This window comes from Buceros rhinoceros, unplaced genomic scaffold (genome assembly GCF_000710305.1).
Source record: "Buceros rhinoceros silvestris isolate BGI_N320 unplaced genomic scaffold, ASM71030v1 scaffold29112, whole genome shotgun sequence".
NCBI lineage: Eukaryota > Metazoa > Chordata > Aves > Bucerotiformes > Bucerotidae > Buceros > Buceros rhinoceros.
In genome coordinates, this window is record NW_010397654.1 from 19,898 (window position 1) to 41,592 (window position 21,695).

A 21,695-nucleotide genomic window follows, 5' to 3' on the forward strand; every position below is an offset into this window, starting at 1 on the left:
AGGACGGGCTTGCTTCTCGCCGTTAGGTGGCTGTCTGAAGCAGCAGAAGGAAACGCTGGTGAGATTTTTGGAGCCGTGCTAGAAACTTGGCTACAACTCTTCAGTGTAACTGGGGCTGTTTTTACAGCAGAGACTAGTGAAAAGACATGTTTTATCATTAACTCTTCCCTCCCCGTGTGGAATGTGCCACATCCTCATGTGCATCATCTGATTACGCATGCAACAGCAAAACCACCCACATCCAAAATTCTGTTAAAACCTTTACAGTGTCTCATCCTGTGTTAACACAGGTGCTGACGGAATGACACCCTGAAGATGTGGATAGAAAGAGGTGTGTGCATTCCAGTGTGGAGAGCTTCTCTGTCAGAGCTGGAATTATTGCCAGGTCAGGGCAATATGTGTGGCCAGGGATAAAGGGAGCAATTTCCATTCCAGTTCATAAATCATGTGTTAACCTGAATCTAGATACCGGCTAGATATGCCGTTTAGGAAGTGGTAGTAATAGGCAAGTTGGGAAGAAGCTAAAAATCATAAAAGTAGGGCTTTGATGAAACTAGCAAAGTGCTTCATTGCTGGTTTAAAAATAATACTACAATTTTTCTCTGTTTCATAGCATAAGCATTTTCGAATGTTTGCATACAGAGACTGTCCTGTCAATAGCTAAGGACTATTAAGGACTGCTGTTAATGTTGCAGAACTCAAATGCTCTTAACTGATTTTCCACTAACAGGATGAGGTGGCTCAGCAGTGGTAAAAAGACATTGTTTTTTCTCTAGCTTCCACTGTGATTTCCATTTTCATAACGACTATTTAGGTGTTTAAACAATTCAGTCCTCCATATGCAGCCTTGTTCAGCTCTAACAGGCCTCCACTGGTCACAGTTCTAGACAGTAAACACGGGTAAAGCATTTCAGTACCATCCAGCCAGAGGTGGTGCTAGTGCGTGAAGTGTTCATATAAATCCCCAACTCCTTTGTAAAGCAGCTTTGGGCTACAGCTTGATTGGCTGGTTTTATGTGGCAGCGTTGTCGGTGCCATAAGCAGCACTTTTGGACTCAGTAGAAGACAGGTTAGATGAGAGATATGAGGCATTTACAGCAATCCTCTTTCATCAACACTGTCTCAGGTCTTCAGCGATTATAAACCAGTGGCACTGATACAGATAAAACCCTTTTCACTGAAGTCTGTAAACTTCCTGTCCCTCCATTTGTGGTTTTCAGAGCACTGCCAGTGTACATCAGTCTGTGGCCATCAGTAACACCTGCCTAGTTGATGTTTCTCATGATAGTTTTCGTTCTTGAAAGGTTATTTCATGAAGCAGGAACTGTACGGAGGCAGCCAAACCAGTTAATGGGGCAAAAGTCATGCATCTGCTAGTGCTCTGGCACAAAGCTGCTGTTGACGTCTCTTGCTTCTGGAGCTGGTACTTCCAGGGACGTCCCAATAAGGTTTCTATTCTTGAGATCCTTGGGTTGTAATAATCTTTTTTGGTTAGTGTAAATCGAAAAAGCTTTAGTAGCGTGTTTGTGGTAAAGGTGCTTGCAAAACGGCACACTGTATTACTGCAAAATTGTATTAAAGAATCAAAGCCCCATAAATCCTTTTGGAAGTGCAAAACCCAAAACCAAAAAAGCAGGTTTTACCTACAGCAGCTCAAAGTAAGGAAAGCAGTGGATTAAAAGTTGTTAGCTAACACAGAACCAAAACAGGGCGTTTTCAGATTCTTTGCAGGTCAGGTGCCATTGTCAAGAAAATCAATACTTTGATGTCCCTTCCAGCAGTAACCTGGCACTAACTTGATGCTCAACAACCATACCCATGAGTAATTTCTGCTTGTGGGTACCTGCTCAGCAAACCAGCACCGACCTTGAGATGCTTCCTTGAGACAACAGTGACCTTCAGCATCGAGATGTGGTGGAGGGACAGCAGATTACAACAGGTACAAACAATACAAAAGAAACTTCCAGTGACTGGAATCTCGGATTATGTTCCCATTTTCTTACTGCTTCCTGGAGAGACAGTCTAATCCCACTTCAGCGAGTTGCTCCTCTGCCCAGTCTGCCTGCCAGGCCTGCCAGTGGGCAGACTGCCTTCAAGCTCCTGAAAAGCCCGCAGCACATTCATTCCTAAGACTCTTCAGAAGTTTCCCAGTGTGCCCTTGAATAATCCATTTGTTCCCCTCACAAGTAACATGCATAGCGTGTGTCACATTACTCCTGATCAGCTTTAATGAAGCTTTAAGTTGCTTAGAATTGTAGGCTTGAAAAATGGAACAGTTACAATCAAAGAAGGCAGTCGTGCGCATCATTAGAAGTCAATTTACAGCGTCTCAGGGGCTGCTTGTGTCTTGGCTGAGTTGGCATTGTGAGCCAGTCCCACAGAAACCATTCCCGGTACAGATCTGGTCTGAAATCTTTCTAATGTTGTGCCTCTCCTGGCCCTGCTTCTAAGCCTGGATGCTGGTGTCCCTCGGAGCAGCCATTCTGGACAGGCCAGGCCTTCTCCCTTTCTCATCTACCTGCCCTTGCACTGAGACATCACCAAGTAAAAGGGTGGACTTCGTGTTTTTTCCCTCCTGCCTATTGCTTTTCTGATCAATGCATGTCACTTCTTAAAGAGGTCATGCTCCTGACTTGAGCTTAGTTCGTAACTGGGAGCAGCTTGTGTACAGCTCTACAGCTGGCAGGAAGAGTCAGAAGATCTTCACAGGAAAGATAAAATCATTCCTCTACATGGATGTCAGGAAAGAGAGTTGTGAGGTCACAGTTCACAACAAAATGATTTTTAGAAAGATTTCTCTCTGTCGGTCTCAGCATACCATCAGGGGTTCCTGCCCATCCACAGTAGCAGATCCACGTGTCAGGAGCAGCAGTGGCGTGTCCCACAGCGCTCACTGGCCAGCCTGGCTTGCGTTTGCAGTGATGGGACACAGGTCATAATGAAGATCTGCACTCATTTTCTATGAGTTTACTCGTGTGAGTAAAAGCTTGAATGTGCTTCTTCCAGAGGCAGCCGTAAGGGCTCAGTGATGGTATTTGGCACTGGTTGAGCTGCTGCTAGAGCGCTGGGGCCACCAGTCACAGGGAACAGTGCTGCACTCTGAAGAGTTCAGGGAAGAGATGAGAGGATCCAAAACTCTGAAACACACCAGGTGGTGAGAGAGCCGCGGAGCTCAGCCTGTTTCATTCAACATGCTGCAGAGACCTGAGCACAATCTCCAAGTTCCTACAAGTAGAGCTGTGGCAGCACTATAGAAGGTCTTTCAAGCTACCAGAAAAACATATAATTTGCCAGGTATGATCATTCATGCTTAGAATTACAAAAGGTCTGATGGACTTTGGTTCCTAATAGTGTTTAAATCAGGACTGAGTGTTCTTCAAAAAGAACCACGCATTAGGCTAAAGAAGATTCAAGGGCAACATGCACTGTGAGGATGAGCGAGCACTGGAACTGCTTGCCCAGGGATGCTGTGGAGTCTCCATCCTTGGAGATCTACGTGGTCCTGTGCAACCTCCTCTGGGGCTTGGACCAGATGGCCTCCAGAAGTCCCTTCCAACCTCAATTGTTATGTGATCTTTCTTGGTTTCAGGATCTACTGACGGAACTCAGACTAGGTCACCATTCCCTACTCACTTCCTTTACATTCTCACTTTCGTGAAATCAGCAGCAGCTCCGACTCTCAGTATACCACCCTGCACAGCAGAGAGCAAGGTTTATTCTGCACAGGGTCCAGTCCAGCTGCCAATTACCTTCCAGATAACACTATTCCAGTCGCATGCTGCTGTTGGTTAAGGCTTGAACACATTCTAAATAATTGTTGGTGGATCCAGAGCACTTTATGGACAAGTTAGTATTACCTAATTGCAATTATCCCACATACTCTTGGTGCTGAGCTTTAGCAATAAAAACTGTGGTTTCATTTTCTGTAAACATTCCTTATATAGCTAATGTAGTATGAAATTATTTTGTGCCACAAAGAAATTATGTATAAGCTATACTAGAAAAGCAGAAGGAAATATACAATGTAGGGTGTTGCCTACATTGACATCATACATGGACTTTGCGTACCGCATATGACCAATTTCTTTGAAAATTAATGTATACATCTGAAAAATTAACCGTGTCTTACAGTGAGTAAAGATTAAGCTTAAAAATTCATTACTTTGAAAACAACACTATCAAAACTATCTTCTCTATCGCATATTTGCTCAGAAATTGGAGATCTTAAGTTCTTTTTACGTTGTGTTTGTGAGGTTGACCTGGGCTACTAATGAACCTGGTTAAAAGTTGAGCATGGTTTGAGGCCAGCACAGAACGTATATATTTGCTGATATCAATCCAAATTTTTTCTCTTTTCAGAAAGTTCTTCACAGCATAAGGGTTCCGCGTGTTTAAAATGCCATTTTGCTTAACACCGGGGAAGGAAGGTGATCCTGGTCTGAGATCAGCAGGAGTAGAGACCTGTGGAGGCAGAGGGACAGGAGCAGCTATTTGTCAAAGGAACAAACCCGCATCCCCGGGGAGGGGATTTGACTGCATCAGAATTCACTAAAAATGGGAACCAGGAGCAGCTTTCAGAAGCAAGAGCCAATCTGTGGAAGCCCCAATGAGTCCTGGCCTTGCTGGGATCTTGCTGGTCCTGGAGATGAGATATAACTTGTTCCTCCTTAAGAAGGAACAAACCTTGCTAGATTACAGCTCTCTGTTAACTCTAGACCCCACCCTTCAAATCAAATCATATCACATCAAATCACAAGACATTGGAATATCTCTGTTTACAGAGAGCGAGGAACCATGGTTACTTTCGAAGAGTGTGCACAGTCTGGCTTCCAGGGGTTCTTTGGAATGCATCTCTTGCAGCCTGAGTTCTCCCCTCTGAGCCAGGGAGGTTGCTACGTCCAGTGCAACCAGTGTTGTTTATAAACAAACAAAACAGTCAGCTGTCACCCTGTCTCCACTGTTTACTGTTGTGACTGATCTATGCAGAACATGCAGCTCGCATAGTATAAAGAACTGGACTGCAGTGAATGAGAGCTGTGAACGGGAGACAGGATCTTCCCAGCTTCAGCTGAGGACATCGCAAGTGCTGCATTAGTTCCTCACCTCTGCTACATCTCCCCTTTCAGTGACATGAATGCAGTGGCGTTGCTCACGTGAGAAAAATTAACTCATCTTAAAATCTGGAAACTGGTGTTGAAACTTAGAAAGTGCTACAGGTTTCAAGCACTGAAGATCTTAACTGATTTTACTGTGTGGTTACACAGTAATGAGCTCAGTTTTGATTTTTGAGTGAATTATACTGTAAAAGTAGCATAACAATGAGATAGAAACTCCTTTACCTGGAGCCACCCTCCCAAGAACACCAAACCCTTGGCTGGCCTTGGCACTTGTCATCCCTCTGTGTCTCAGTCCATAAACAGTGGAGAAACCTCATCTTTTTTTTTTTTTAAACCTCAAGATGAAAACAATCCTTATTTACAGTTACACCCAGTGACCATTGTGCACAGGAAGACCATGATTATAAAAATACAGTTAGGACGGGTCTGACAAGCCTTCCCTACCTGACTGTAGCAGGATACATACTGCCCTCATTGGATTAGATAAACTGCAGGGATGCCCCTGCAGCGGCGCAGAGCAGACCATACCTTTGGAAAGTTTGTGCAGACTAGAGCTGCTACTTCTGGGAGCAGAGTCAGGGAGCTCTGATGAGCCTCTCTAGATTCTTGTAGGACCTAGAGTCTCAGCAGAGAATTCCATTCTCAGTCAGGGCACTTTCCACCGGAACACAAGCAACACCTGTTTTCACACCAGATAGTTCTGACAGACATAATATCACACAGGATGAAAAAAAAAAAGTTCTTGGTTAGCAATCCTCATTCTTTGAGCCAGGGGGCTTGGTTTGCTCGATTGAACAGCACATCTTGTTCCACATGACACTCTCAGGTACTCCCAAGATAATCCACACCGGGCTGACAGACGTGACACAGGTCTCTATAGGAGGCCTGTGCTCTTCTGGAGCGGCAGCGGGAGGCCAGGCTGGCTGCCCTAAGACATTGCTCTGGACGCTGTAGTGACGCGTTTGAATGTCTTCCACGGTGCCTGTCTGAACATCCGCTAGCCAGCCTCCCCTCCTCACTGACTCTCCTGCGGATGGTGGCTGAGGCAGTGGATGGCTCAGGCATCACTCCACCCTGTATGGCCGTGAGAAGGACATGCTCTGAGCGTGCCCACAAGTGCAAGGTAAGGTAGAAGAGGACGTGGCCTGAGAGCCTGTGATACCTGCATCACAGATGGATGCTCATCTACAGCCTGAGTGTGCAATATGGATTAATTCATCCCACAAGTGACAGCTGCTGGTTTGTGAGTGACAAGCGCTGGGTTTTTTTCTCCATTGGCTCTGCACTAACAAGCCCTTGCACCAAATCCAACCCCCTCAGTTTTGAAACCTTGAGGCTACATTGCAGCAGGCAGCTGTAAGTTCAGAGCAAAAAGCATTTTACTTCTTTTGTATAAAAAATTACACACAGTCAGCAAAAGGACAGTTCTGGGTAAGATGAAAGTAGATGCAGCCTGGGAGGCAGGACAGTATTTAATCAGCAAAACCAGAGCAGAAGAGAGACAGTTTTTCAATCAAGCTCAGACACACGTTAAAGGAAATGGCTGCAGTGAATCCCCCCATTTCTGGCCAACGCTTCTGTAATGCATTTGGATTTTCCTAGTCCCTCCTCCGAAGACAACATGCCGTTTTGCAATATTTTAAAGTAGCCTCAAGGACATTATGCAGTTCCGCATCCCTGATATATCAATTAACTTGAGTGATTACCCCAAAGCTGTGCACATCATGTTGACGTTGAAAAAGAAAATGCTGCCAACGTTTGTTGAAGTGCCAAAATGAAAGTGCTCTGCTCAGGCTCAACCCAACCACCTCATTGTTCCCATCCTATCTCACAGGATAATCAGAAAGTGTCTGGGTGATTCTCCACCCTTTCCTTATTTTCTCTGCAGGGAAGCATGAGATCAGCAGCTTTCTCCTTTTGTTCATTTTTGTCCTTTGCATGGCTGGTATTTGTTTTGATTTATTATAATTTATTTTCTTAAATGGGAAAGAATTTATGGAGTATAATGCAGGGGTACCCGCAGCCTAGGGAAGCTGTCTCCTGAGACCCCCTATAGCCAGGTCTACTCTACAGAATCATTTAGAGTACTTAAATTTTAGATTCCTGCTCTGAATCGCACTATAGTCATTTCTTCCTGACTCTAGAGGCAGCCCAGGGAGATTAACCTGGCTGGGCTAAAGAAAGCCTTTGTGAATACCACTGTAGTGATTAGCGGGTTTATAACTGCTAATTTGGTATTCCAGTATTTAGTGATGTGTCTGAACCAGGGGGTGTTAGTGGTATAGAGATGCTGACGTATAGCTCCCAGCTAGCTAGTAAACGTTCAAAGACCCAAGTCTATTAGTGCCAGGAAATAAATTCCCTGCTTATAAGATATAAAAATATAAGAAACACAAATAGCAACCAAAAGCAAGATTTAAAGTGATCTGCAAGATTTAAGAGGTATTTTAACAAAATAGGAAGCGCAGTCTGGATAGCTACATCATTAGTTAGTGTAACTAGTGGGACTGTTACTCACCTATTGCAGAGAGTTTGGTCACCACTGGTCAACTTCTTTCAATCTGTAAAGTTTCTGGCAATGTAAGATGACAAACCACATATAAAATCCTCATGTAAAATCAGAAATTGTATCTTACCTATCAAAAACACTGGTATTAGCCAGACAAAACCCCTCGTTGGTGCAGAATCCCTTTTGGTAAAGCTTTCTGTGCTTTACTTACACTAACTCTGATGTCAGAGTTACCGGTCCCTTGGTTTCCCAGCTGTATAGCAAATAGGCTGATGATATAAACTAAATGGGACAAGACCTTCTGGCCATGAGCTAATTCACACTGTCCAAGGCAAGACAGGCCAACAAGAAAAGTGGGGACCCACTGCTGTGGTAGTACAATGTCGACTTTTAACTACTGGCAGAACAGCAAAATGGAAGAACTTGAGGTCAACTCCACTCCCAAACCCATTCCATAAATATCAGGCAATGGCATTAACAACACTTCTTGGCGTATCTAATGACAGAATGACATAGAGGGTGATAGTTCCGTTATGATTCACTTTCCCAGCCCTGGGGGCACCTGTTGCTGCTACCCGGTATTGCCTCATTTCATGGATTCTCATTATTTTTAGTCTTATTTCCAACCATTTTCTGGAGAGCCATTTTTATGATTCTCTCAAAACTGCTAAGGAATAAGCCCGCACACACAGAGTACTCTGAAGAGATCAGCAAAAATGTCAAATTTCCAACTGTTACACCTTTCTGTGCTCATCTTTTCATCTGTACTTGGTTCTACTGTAACAGTGGGTTTCCATTCTCCACGTTTTATACTCCTTCCCTCCCTCCCTCCCTGGTAGATAGCCACCCTCTGCATGGGGATTTAAGAAGAAAGGGAAGCAAGCTTTCCAGTCTCTGGTACCCCTAGGGTTCCTGTGATGAGCAGGGAAGCTGCGTTCTCCACAGCAATGCCTGGGACTCTCTCTCTATGGCTTTAGTGGATTTCAGTTGCACGCCAGGAGGGATTACCCTAATCTTCAGGTACATGGAGCAGAGGTAATTCACCTTTTAATCCATATTTAGCAAAAGCCTTTCAACCCAGCTCTGCAGTGCAGTTGAATACCTGTGGCATTTTAGTACCAAATGCCATAGTGGGTAAAGAATAGAAGTACTGTGGGGTTTAGAGCCCAGGCGTCATGCGTGGTACCAACTTCTGTCTGTATGTTACTGCCTTCAGCTGTGAATGGGGTTACACAGAGGAACTGTCAGCAAAATGTTCAGCAATAAGGAATGAGAGAACTGATAGCCAGTGTCGATACTACATAACACGGATATTCCTGAAAAGCTAATGGGAGGGCCTCCATTTTTTATTTTTAAAGTAAGAAACATTATCTATAGGAGCTCATCTCTTTAGATAAAATTAACAGTTGTGGGTCCTGGTAATGGTATACTCCTTATTGCTTGAGAGTCTGACTTAGGACTTCAGCATCTCATCTACAGAATTTTAAATATTCATAATAAAATTAAGAGAAGCAGCACTTCAAATGACATCCAGCAACCATAAAAATAAATACAAATTACATATATTTCACATAGAAAACAATATTTAATGTCAAGAACTCTGAGGAAATGGATTTTCATGTTGTGCCCTCCAAATTAGCAGACACTTCACTATCTTTCCACCATTTGCTCCTGGGTAGTACTCATAGAATGGGCTCCTAGGCTTTGTAGTAGTGCAAATAAAATATTCCCTCTGGCTTCTCAGGCAACAAAGTGCAATGTATAACACTTGGATGTGACTTTTGCTGACTCCCTCTTGCAGAAGGACTGGATGGAACATCATGCTCTCTGCTTATGTAGATCTGCAGGTTGGCCCATTCTACACACAGACCCAGTTATAGCACAAAACAGTATTTCCAAAAAGAAATGCAAAGAAAAGCAGAATGAGAAGAAACAAACAAAACAAAGCAAGGTGGGAGCAGGTCCAAAGTCTGAAAGCAAAATTAACTTCAAGCCCAAAAGTTGAGGAGAGTAACACAGGCATTCACCTCTGCCAGCCCAGCCTCAGCAGCAGGGGAAGGACACAAAAAGAAAAGGATTAGTGTCCATACCTCCCTCTTGCTGAGCACAGGGTATAAGCGTTGATTGCTGGCACCACCATGGGAATATTAGCTCACACAGATGTGCAGGGTGGTGCTGAGGAGCTTCTCCCTACTCTGGAGCAGCCCACAGTCAACATGGCACAAGGGATGGTGCTTCCCAACACAGCTCTCCTGGCTTCTGCTGCACCTCCGTGGCCAAATAGGCAACAACCTTTACCTTTTCTGGTGCAGACAGGACTGCATTTCTATATCTGAAAAACAACTGATGTGACAGGGCTCACTGTGATTCTCTAGCGAAGGAACTGCATTGTGCAATAAATCAAGGTAGTTGGAAAAAGTACGCATGACTTATTTCAGAGCTACAGATACATAAATAATATAAATATAATAATGGTAATATAAACATGTTTAAATTTGGGCTATTCCTGTACTCACAAGTTAATACCTTACAGTTCCTAGTAGTTCTTGCTGCCCACTTTGGAAAGAAAGGCTTTCCTAACCTACCTTACCCACTTAGCTGCCATAGTCTTCTTGTTACCTGTAATTGCAAATGTTCTTAGTCCTGAAATTACATCATCATTGCTTTTGATTTGGCCTCGTCTCTTACTGAGTTGTGCTCAAATCACAATTGAACAATTGGTCTCAGTACTGGGCATGAAAAACAGAATCTTAGGGAAAGCAAATTAATGCATCCACTACTGCAGGTAGAGTCTGCTAATGAAATTATGGACTAGGAGCTCATGTTCTTGTACCCAACCTTAATCATCAACATAAATCATGTATTTCACACATTATGTATTTCATACATTAATCATGTATTTCACTCTTCATTTCTGTAAACAGCCTCCTTATTTGTATGAACTGGCAGAAGAGGACTAATGCACCAGCAAATGCTTCTACAAGTTTGTGTGGGTAAGCCCTAGCATAGCCTTGATGGCCACGATGACCACTGCCCCTCAGGGTCATGGCTGGCAAAGGAAAGAGGGCGGAGTCCTTTCTGCTGAAGGCTTGTGTCACTGCCTGTGGGCTGGGGAAGAGGAGAAAATTGCCTCAGGATGAGGAGATGGATGTGGGTAAACAATGAACAAACCTAGAGAATGAAAATTAAGAGCCTCTGTTGCAGTTTCCTTGGCGCCAATGGTCTTTCTGCTGGAGAACAGCCTTTGGCAAGCGGTGGGGATAAGCACTTTGTCAGACTGCTCGTCGTGGTGCTCTGGAACAATGCCTGGCTGTGGCTGGTGAAGGCAATCACCTGCCATCAGCCAAACCCACTTTCAGGCATTTTTATATCTAGTATGTCAAACTGTTTGTCCTTGCTTCTCTCCTGGTGTATGTAGTTCATAGTTCTGTCCTCTCAAGCTGCTCACCTGTCACTAACTCTTTTTTCTTGCAGTTCCACTAGATTTGTCCAGCGTTCTAGGTTGCCCATTGTCCTTCTGCTTTACCTTGCTGTTTCTCTTGACATAAACAAAACTGGTATAATTAAGGTGTTTTCTGAAGGTTCGGAAGTGTTGCAGTAGGATACAGAGGTTTGCCCTGAGGACACATATCTGCTGGCAGCACAGGACAGAGCTTAACAGAGGACAACTTTTAGCTGTTTGGTAGCATAAAAGTGCGCTGTTGGCTTCAAGCCAGCTCCTGACAGACATGTATCATCATTATAATGAAAACAATCACCACAAGTGCAATTAATTTGGACCTCTGAAAGCAGGCAGATGAGGTTTGGTAAGTGATACAATCTCAGTCCTGAAAACAAACAAAAAAATTTGCATCAATATTCTGCATTGAAGATGAGGTTTTTAACAGAGCCAGCACAGGATGTAACAGCTCCCTTTCAAAGGGAATCTGCATTTTGATTTCCCACCTCAGATTTAGCGGTACCAATGTGATCCTGTGCCTTTGCATCAAGCTGGTGTAGGAAATCAAATATTAAGAGTGTTTTACACAAGGCACCAAAAAGATGGGTTAGATGATACGCTGAATCCAGCTGTGTAATTACCTCCTTGCTGATGGCCCCAAAAAACCCTCACAGAGTAAGTCAAGTGATGACAAATGTGATTTCTCAGGGACATAAAACCCTCTTTCATTCCTTGCAAATCAGAGTGATAAGAGAATTACATGGAATTCTCCCTAAAGAAGAAGTTGCGGTCTCAGCAGAAATCCACAGAAAGAAACAAGCAATGAGACTTAGCAGGAAGGAAAGTAAGGTGCGCAAAAAGTCCGCCTAGCATTGAGGTACCGGAAAACAAAATAGTCTAAATGGCATTAAGACCCACTTTGCACGTGACACTCCATGCTGAATTTGTAATGAGAACAGGAGAAATCTTGCTAACACTTGGGCACCTTACACTGCCACTGATGATGATCCCAGCGCAGACCATCCTGAAAGAACTTGTATGTCTCTGTCAGATGTTGCGCACTGCCATGTCTCCACAGCAAGAACTGAGGTGGGAGCTGCTGAGTGTCTTCACATTTTCTAATGAGACTTCTACATTTAAACTGGACATTTTAGGGAGACATCCCATAATGTGTCTTTTTAGAATATATCCAACTCTTCCAGAGAGGCTGAACAAATAACCTTCAATGATGAGATCATTAGTGCTATAAAAACACCGTTAAAATTGCACTCACTAGCGTATGGAAACCTGTCAAGACTTCGTGCCTTAATAGCTACAGACTGCTTCGATATAAAATATCACACAATATAGGTCCTCTCTCTCAAATGGTACAGAGTTTTGTGGGTACTGGGAAAACTTACCTTTCAGTTACGCTTGGTCTAATAGACATTGCGACGAAAATATTTGTCTTAGATTAGATGCAGAAGACAACCCAGCCTGTAACTTTCCATTAAGCCCATTCCCTGAAGTAAATTACTTGTTCAGTTTCATATGTCTGCTGGCGCTAAACACCCTATTACAGTAAGATGGAACAAGACAGACTCATCAGCAACCACAGAGACCAGTCCCAAAATAATTCAGCGGAGATTAGGCCTTGAGCTGGCAGAGTGCCTGGGAGTGAATTACATCCATGCCACTGGACTTAGTGGCCTTTCTCATATCGCCCTTACCACATCTTCCTACAGTGACTTAGTATCTAGCTTCATTTGTTTACTTTTTTCCTCAAATATTTTCAAAATACCAATACCATAACTATTAGAAGATTCCTAGTGATGACATGTTGGCACTCAGAAGACTCATGTCTCTAACTTGGTTTGGCATTTATGCCTCTCTTTGCTAGTCATTTTGGATTCATTTTGTTGTTCTTAGTCCTTCCCACTCTGTTTCCTGGTACAAATTTCTATCAGTTCACTGTGAACATGCCTGTTTGGCCAGCTCTCGGGCTTGAGAAGACATCAGTGAAAGTACAGGAAAGGGAATTCTACTCAGAAAAGTATAAAGATTATGAGAAAAAATATTCAGAACAGAACTCTGACTTTCTGCCAGCAGCCTGACTTTACACGGGGTGACAGTGGAGCCCTACTGTTTGACAGCAGCTATCACTCGTGGAAAGAGAAGGGTTGCTCCTCATCGGGGATGTGTAGCAGGGCTTCATGAGCTGTCATTCTCTGTCTAGACACAAGGGGTGTCAGGACACTTCGGCAGAGGAGCTATTGCGTGAGCTAGCAGTATTGAACTCTGCTCAGGGAGCACAGCTGTCTTGCTAGTAATAGCCAGCACCACACTGGGCTGTTTTCAGATACTGGTCAAGTATCTCATGTACCTTTTTGTTTATTTCATCTTGAAGGCCTTTGTTCAGTATGTGGCAAATGGAATCATCGTGACCTCCGCTCAGCTCCATCTGCTGATAGAAACATTACTTTCGGCTGTAATGTCGCTATTGTTTTAAATAACTGAGACTGAAAACTTTTAGAATGAATTTCACAAAGGGATGCCTGCAATGGAAATCATGTTTCCTGTAGCACTCTGCTCTAGGATAATATCTAGATGGAAGATGAAAGCCTGAGCTCAGCAATCCCTCCATCCTGCATGTAACCCAGTACGAATTTCTGAGCTAACTTCACATTACCCGGCTAGGACCCCACTAGAAATTAAGTTTTGGTGTGCTAGTCTCAGCAGGTAGGCTTGACCTGTCCCACTGGCTGTTCTGCCGCTGTGGTGTAAGACACAAAGCGGTTTCCAGCTGCTGAGGGCATGTGTTCAGGAGAGAGAAAAGCAGAGAAAGGAGGCAGGACAGCACAGAGATTGCAAAGGCTGCAGGAACCAGCCCAGGGATCTTTAAAGCTACTTCCAGCTTTATTTAACTCACAATTAACGCCTTGCATCTGAAGAGTAGATCTTGCCATACACTCCTATTGGTTCAGTCCTTACGCTGGACTCAAACAATCAAAAACTCATGACAGGATGAAAACAAATAAAATCTCCACCGATTGTGCCCTTTGGCTCTGAGGCAGTGAAGTGTACACTTGACAGCTTTTCAAAGATTTGAGGCACACTTCTGAGGGACAAAATCGCTGAAAGTGAACATTCTGCTATAACTGTCAGACTCCAAAAGCCATGGGTTGGAGAAAAAGAAAAGGCATTGCAAATCTTGCTGTCAAGTGGGGGCAGCTGATAACGTTCAGACCGCAGGAACCCAGGGCCCTTTTGCGCCTGGGTTGTTTTGCTTATGTATGACATGGACAACAACCACAACAGTCAATGTCTAGCCCATCTCCATTAATTCCAAATATAACGTGGCTGCTGTTCTAAGTCAGTGATGGTGGGTTTCTGTGTCAGTTTATAGATAGGTCTCTCGAAAGGCAGCTGGTTTGGCTTTTGGACAACCGCCAGCGCTCCCTGGGAGCGCTGTACAAACAGTTTCTTAGTGAAATGGCTTGGGAGGTTGCCCGTCCTGTTCTCAGTGCACATTGCCTTTATCACCAAATGCACGACCACATGGGCAGTATAACTAAGTTTCAACAGAAAGAAGGCTACAGGGCTGTGGACACCCAACTCACATCCACTGTTGGAAATTATTTCTGCCTAGTGGAGCTGGCAATAAGAGTTGTGAAGTGCATTGATGGAGAGAGCCACCGTATATTTACCCATATTAAACATTTCGGTAGATGAAACCTCACTCTATAAAAGTAGTTCATGCCCTAAGCAGCTTTTTCAACGAGGATCTCTAATGGAAATTTCTCTAGAGGAAACCCCCCCCCCTTGGTTAAGGCAAGGGATATATGTTTATTGGAGGTAATCCTAGACCCATTGAAATTACTTGCAAATTTTCATTTATTTCAGTAGGATGGGATCTTGACCACTCTTGCTGGAGAGAATTCCATAGATGGCAAGTCATTTAATTTACTGTATGGTTTAATGCAGGGATTTGAAGAAGGGCATTGTTCCTAGCATGCATGTGGTGATGTGTGGTCACCATTCTACTGTTCCCAGACTCTTTATAGACTACAAATTATGCAGAAATCCCAGCTGCTGACATGTTGTCTTTGATGCCCAAGTTGCATTACATGACTAAAGGATTTAAACTCGTTAACAATTATAAATTTATTAACATAGATACAATTAAACATAAAATAATTGAGGTATGTGTCAGTCTACAAGCATCTTAACGTAAAGTTTCAAAAATCCCAAGTGACTGTCCACAGTAACATGTCTGGAAAGCTCAATTTTTGCTCTCACCAATGACAGCTTACAGAGCTGGGTCCTGATCCTGGGCCTGGTCACTCCGCCTAATCGGATTTCCTCACCCACGCCATGCCTTTCTAAAGTCAGCAGGCCTCCATAAGCATGCCAGCAACTATCTTAGCCTCAACTGCAAAACTGAGCCCAACGGAAGAAAGAAGGGAAGAAAGAAGGAAAGAAAACACTTCATTTCTGACAAATCAAATAGCCAAATCAAATACAGCGAGGAAAGGTCCCGCAGAAATGTGTTTATAGCACACAGGATGTTAAAAAAGTCAGTGATAGAGGCAGGCTGACTCGAGCAAGTTACGGGTCCAAATAATGCATCAGGCTTTGAGCTGGCAAGAACGCTACAGAACCAGATGTAGGCTATGAATCAGCAGCTCTGGAATGCCAGGACAGAAAGAATGGTAGTAATGATCCAAGAGGACACAGAGGCATGCAGAAACTGTTCCAAGACCATTTTAGCAAAGCACATGTTTCTAATATATAGATATTCCCGTGATAGTAATGTTTCAAACACTTATTAACTTTGTTCCTCAAAGTGTTAATTGAGGTCAAAAAAGAGATCCTGAGATCTTGAACAGATGAAATCTTCTGCCCAGACACTAAGGCAAAATTTAAAATAACACACCCCACACCCCTGCTTTAGAAAGACCTATTTGCCAGAGGGTGGAAGCAAAACCCTGAATTATTGCTGCTGAGTTTCCAAAATCCAAATGCCATAGGCTGACTTCTGCTCTGGCTGGCACTACATTGGGCTGAGGAGCAAGCAGAGGGGAGCGATCCCATGCTCCCAGCAATCTGGTGGGTAGGGATAAGAGACGTGCTGTGGGCCAGTGCAGCATTTGTCCCCAGTAACTCCAGCTGTCTGCTATAAAGCCTTAGGATAGATGCAGGTCCAGTGAGAAGGCTTAGCACATCGCTCTGCCCTCACCCTATTGATTGTGCTCTCTCCTTGGCGCCGGGGGATGCAGGATTATTGCAGTACCCAGGCTTCATTACTAAAGATCTTTTGGACTCTGTGAAAAGACACTTATACAAGTTGGTGAGAGTCCTTATACCTTTTTCTTTTTGGCAGTGTCGCTCCTTTCTTCACTCCCAAGAGAGGCGAGGGATACCAAAATACCATTTGGCCCTTTGGTCCATTTGAATTCACAACCCCTGTGCATTCCTAGAGAAAAATTAGATTGGGTTTACTAGAGAAAACAACTGAAGTTTCTGTTTCCGGAAAAAGGAAAAGCAGATGATACTGCTGGAAGAATTATCTTTCCTTCCATTAATTAAGCCATACTTCAGGAGATATTACCGGAGTTAGAATATATCTACTTAACTTCAAATGTTACTTATTGATACTATGATTAATTTTCCTTTTCTTCCCTTTTTTCTGTTGAACAGAAAAGAAAATCATGTGTTTATAAAGTTTTAACAATATGTTCCAATTTTCAACCCAGAAAAAACTTTAAAAGAATTTCTTGTGGTTACCCCCATCAGCTGACTGACTGAGAGTATACCCTGCTCTGCTCAGCATACAGAGAGACCATTGTCAATATTCAGAAAACACCTCAACACTTTTCACAGAAATCACATGAGAGGACCTTCATGGTGACCAGATGGGTCAGCTGGCAAGAGGAGGACTGATAGCGATGAGTAGCCTACTCTGTACGTGTTTATAATTATCACACAGGCTGCTCAGGAAATTTTTCTTCTTTTTTCTTGTGGATCTACTGTCAACAAAGTCAAGCTTGCATAATCTACCTGAATATGCATTTCCCTTGAAATCCATTTCAGCATTACGAAGGAGGAACAATCCTATCACCAAGGAAGCAGTAACTGTTTTCTTCTTCCAGTTAAGAATTAACCCTGCCTTTGACTAGTTCCCCAAATTACTTTGGTCTAGTTCAGAATAGCAGTGCTGAGTTCTTCTCAGAGAGCAGGATAGTAACTCTTTCTTTGTCTAGCCTAGTGAAATCTCTGGATGTAATTTGGATGAACACAGCTCAGGAAAAAAAACCCCAACAAAATATGATGAGAATTTCTAGTGTCCATTCTGCTTCTCAGCTGAAAAATCCCATCCAAGATGGCAATGCACTTTACCAGGGGTTGTGGTCAGGAGGAGAACATTGTTTTCAGAGGACAATTGCAAACCACCATTCCTTAGGCTGGCACTGTACTGTGCTCTGAGGCATATAGTAAACTACATTCTTCTCAGTGTCACTATGGCCACACTAACACTTAAGGGAAATTTAATAATAGTCCGCTTGGGCCTTCTGCACTCATGCAATTATAGCTGCAGTTGTGTGACTGAAGGGAGCAGCAGCAGCCGTTTTCTCCCACTGGTAACATATCTCAGTCCTCCCTTGAAAGGACCACTGGTAGGGTGAGAAAGTCCTCTGTTCATCCATCACTTACTGCTGCCCAGGTTACTTAGATGTGCATCAAAACTGCTAGTTTGGGTGCTGAGGACACCTCTGTGCGGGGAACTAGCTGAACACCAAGCAAATACCTAGCAGTAATACACTGATGATGACGGGAGGGATGACGCGAACTCTTTGTTAGAAGCATAAGGTTATGCTTCCCATTGCAAAGCACCTAGGCATTTTAGAAATTTGGAGGGGGGTGGGTGGAGAGGGATAGTGGTTTGTACTGTTTAAGCATGAAAGAAAACTGTTCAAACCTCAGCCTAGTTTTGTTCCAGTTATTGAATAGTCTAATCTTAGCACAACAATGTAAAAAAAAAAGCTGGTTCCTGTTCAACGCCTCTCCTCTAATAAAAAACTTGAAATAAAGTAAACCAAAATAAATAAAAGAGAATAATGAACTGCCATGCGTATTTCATATGCAGCTGATCTGCCATGCCCTCTAAATACATACAGACAGTGTGTACTGTTCTTTCAATTCATCGCTTGTTTAGGTAATACAGATGTTTTTCTCTTCAAAGTAAAATGTAGAAAAGACGAAGTAAAACAAAATGTAAAAAACCCCATCCAACTCTATGCCTAATGGCTTGTGTTTGTGGATCAAATAAAGCAGAACTCTTTGCAACTGTTTCTGAAAAGCTTATGGGTTTGGATATTATCTCACTGAGCAGAAAATCATGAAGAAATAGAAAAACTAAGAAAGGCTTCATTTGTAAAAGTATGAGACCTCACTAATTGTATTAACATAAGGTGATCCACGTCTTGAGATCAGGGGTACGGCTCTGTGTTTGATTCTTGCCAGTTGTGCCATTGGGACTTTGTCCTTGCACTTGTAACCCAGGCAAAGAAATGGCATGCAAGAGAGAGAAGTGCTGGAAAAGCTCATTAATGCCTATGTAAATAGCAGTTCTTGCTTTGTATGGGCACTGGGAATGCTTAATTTTACAAAGATTCAGTGAATACCCAAGCAGCCTCAATGCTGAAGGACCCAATATTGCGTTACAAATGTTACACAGACATACAAGGTAAGATTCAAATGCATCTGCACAACGGCTCAGACTGATCTGCAGCTAGAATTACCCTATTAATTAAGATTTTGATATTGAAAGGTTTTTCACATGCATCACGAGTGAACGAACCGCTAGCTGTAAAAATCCAGTACTTGGAGTCTGTTGGTATAAAACACAGCGAATGCGGAACAAACATAATGAGTTTGGCTGAGTCTACGTGTTCTTTCTGCAATTTTACCTGGTTACATTCCCAGCCTGAATTAGATCATAGATGACAATGATAATTTCACACTGAGAAGCAAAAATGCATGCCCTAAGAAAAGAAAACAGTTTGTGTTCTTCAAAATGAATGAAGACTGCAGAGACTCACAGTGGTTTATGCAGAATTGCCCATGGTAATTTGTCAGACAGCAGGCAATCAGCATATTGTGAAAAATACATAATACAGTCAGTTGTGCAGGTCTACCGTTAGTGATTTAAAATTACATAGCTTGCTAGGGTAAACGTTTCCAGTTTTCTCAATGATACATTTGTTCCTCTGACAAAACAATGAAACATTCTGTTGAAAAGGATATTTTACTCTGGCAACAACAGAAATGTAAGAAAATTTATGGTAGACATCCAATGCATTCATTTGCACAGTCGAAAGGCAAATCATCCATCATCTGATTGATCTGATCTCTGTGACAGCCCTCAAACCCCATTAACAGTGTTTGAAAATACAAACAAGTGTAATGCAAAGACTTCAAGTTTTGGCAGTGTGTCATCATACATATGTAATGTTAAGAGATGATACTTATTCTTCAGCCATCAATTTACTTTATCTAAAATCTCAATATGGCAAAGCAGAAAAGGAAATTCATTCAATCAAAACAATTCTTTCACATTTTGATTTCAGCAAATAAAACTTCCATTATTCATCAAATTTCTCCTGTTCTTTAGGAAATCATAAGCAGTGCTGCAGGGTTAAAACTGGATCAAAAAATCCAGAGAAATTGTTTGAGTGAGGACTATTGCGTGTACATGAATCAGTCTGTGAGCACTTGCTTCAGGAGTCTGGTATTAGAATACTAAACCATCTCCTAGCTTCAAATCCTACATCCTGAATTATGTTATTCATTATTTTCACTTATAACTCAATTGCAACAGATAAAACATTCTCTTACTTGGAAAAATGAACTTGAAAACATTGCAGAATTTTCAAAATATTGCTACTGCTCTTCTATTTAGATTTGATTTTTCTTGCACATGCTGAATAATTGATTCTAAATTACTGAAATACATTAAATGATAGTAAGGACCATTTCATAAGCTGGAGCTTATTAAAATGAACTGTGTATTTAGAGACAAAAAGAAAATAGCAAAAATATCCCATGACATAACATATGGTAGCTTATTCTTCATGTGATTGTCTTTATTGTCCCTTCCAAAAAAGATGATCACACATGAAACAGCATATAAATTAAAAGGAACATTGTATGCTCCACTCTGCCAGTGCAACGTCTGCTTTCGACCATTGCAAAGTGGCAAATAAATACACATAATACACCAGGATATACAGTTTTTTAACCCTGTGTGTGTAGATAACTACAGAAATCTGTACTTAGGGTTTGTTTCATTTGATTTGACACGCACTCATTGACAATGATGTTTCTGTTCCCACCTGGCTGGTGGGAAAAGTGCACAGCAGTTCATTACTGGCAAGCTCTTTAGTCGATCTGTAAACAATTCCATTTCAAAGCTGATTGTTCCTTTCTTTCCTTGCAAATACCCCACAAGCGTTTGCCAAAATTGTCTCCTTGACACAAAGTAAAACCTTTCTTCAAAACATTTCAAAGACAGTTTCAGTTTGGTTTTTTGGTTTCTTTGTTTTTTTTAAATAAAGTGCAACAATGGGGTGGCAAGAACAATTGAGAAGTCATGGCACAGGGGGAAGAGGGGAGGGGGTGTATGTGTGTGCGTACCAGCAGTGCAGTTGTCACAGAATCACAGAATAGCTGAGTCTGGAAGCAAGCTCCGGAAATCATCTAGTCCTAGCCCTCTGCTAATGTCCTATGCCCTTCACTGAGTACATAAATACTATTTGGAAGCTTCTGTAGGCTCATAACTCACGTCAGAGACTAATCAGCCCTTTCAGAAGCCTAATGACAGAGCTCTTAGAGAGTCCTTCAGCAAAAAGTTTGAATCAATATCATTGTAATGGATTCTATTTGTTCTTTGCAAAATACAGACACAGAACCAATCTGATTCTATGTTGTTTGAACACTTTCCTTCAAAGAAGTGCCAAATACAGCCTCTGCTTTGGAAAAACTGTTCTAAAAAGTGCACTAAATATGTGCAGCACATCTGAGACTGTCATGTAAATAAAAAAGATGTTCTGTCATTGCTGCTATAGGCAGTTTTCTGGAAATCTCCTTAAGGTGGATTCAAATTTACATTTAAGAGCTCCATGAGTAAATTTAAGCATCTGAATAAAATTCCCCTACTTAGGAATCCAGCTCTGCATTCATCCTAAGCTCTAGGCATCTAAGAGTTGGCTGTCCAAAGTGAAGTTAGATTACCTGGGCTCTTTTATATCAACAGAAGGTACACGAGCCTCTCCAAAGGATGATTTATCTGACCTGTCTTGCAATAACGTAAGTCACCTTCTGCGATACTTAAATGTATCCATAGACTGTAAGAGGAGACTAGGAAGATCAGACTAGATGCTAGATTAGATTCTAGATGCTTATGATAGGTTAGATGACATTTGCTCTAGGTTTTAACTGTTCTGGATGTTTAACACTCTAAGAAGCCTCCTGCCCCAGGCAAGGTCAGAAAAAGAATGCGACACCTCTCTGGCAGACCAAATGTCAGCTTTCCCCAGTCAAAATGCTGAAGAGGCTCTCCCGGACTTCAGGCAAAATACAGACCATGAAT